This window comes from Chinchilla lanigera, unplaced genomic scaffold (assembly GCF_000276665.1).
Source record: "Chinchilla lanigera isolate Chin_1 unplaced genomic scaffold, ChiLan1.0 scaffold00018, whole genome shotgun sequence".
Taxonomy (NCBI): Eukaryota; Metazoa; Chordata; class Mammalia; order Rodentia; family Chinchillidae; genus Chinchilla; species Chinchilla lanigera.
The window spans coordinates 29,826,091-29,827,157 of NW_004955419.1; positions in this window are offsets into that span (position 1 = coordinate 29,826,091).

Here is a 1,067-nt window from a genome sequence, read left to right on the forward strand (position 1 = left end):
CTGTGATGGTGTGCAGAGGCAAGGTGCAGTCACAGATGCTCCCCTAGCTTTCTGGGGTTCAGTTGGCTGCCACGCCAGTGGGGCAGGGGCACTGGAGGCTCACAGGGGTTCCTGAAGCTGTCCAAGGTTCAGCCCAGCTTCCATAGGGGGGTGCACAGGTCATGGTCATGGAGGCTTCAGATGCTGCCTGGGACCCAGCCCACTTCCCACACTGGTGGGAGAAGGGGTGTGGATGTAGTCACTGAGGCCACTGATGCTGTCTGGGATTTGGCTTGGCTCCTGAGAGGGTAGGGGAGCAGGGAGTGGCCACCCAGGCCCCAGAAACTGTCCGGGGCTCTGCCTGCTTTGCACACTTGTGAGGGAGGGGCAGGGCAACTCACCAGGGTTCCTGAAGATGTCCAGGGTTCTGCCCGGCTTCCACAGGGTGCAGGGGTTGGGGGCAGTTGGTCGTGGTCACCAAGGCTTCAGATGCAGCCTGGGACACAGCCCAGTTCCCATGCTGGTGGGGGATAGGTGAGGGCACAGTCACCAAGGCTCCTGACACTGTCCGGAGTTCAGCTTGGCTCCCACGCAGGTGTGAGAAGTGCAGCGAGTCCTTGGCTGTGATCTTGTCTTATCATTTGAGGATTTCCAGCTTCATCCACCATTATAGGCCTTAGTAGGGATTAGTGACTCCCAGAGGTTCACTTACTGAGTTCACCACCTAACTCCAGACATGGAGCCTAGGCCTTGGACATACTTACAAGTAAACATGAAAAGCCAATTGTTTAATTTAAGTCCTGCTCAGGGCTGCTCTGTAGTGGTCTCCATCACCTTGCCTAGTAAGCCTGGAACCCTAGCATCCATCCCCAGCACTGTATCCAAGTTATTTTTTTTTTGTCTTCTTTTTGAGACAGGGTCTCACTGTGCATTTCAGGCTGGCCTTGAGCTCACTTTGTAGCCCAGGCTGGCCTCAAACTCGCAATGATCCTCCTGCATCAGCCTCCTGAGTGCTGGGATTACAGGTGTACTGGGATTACAGGTGTGTGCCACCACACCCAGCTGTATCCAAGGTATTGTTGCCACAG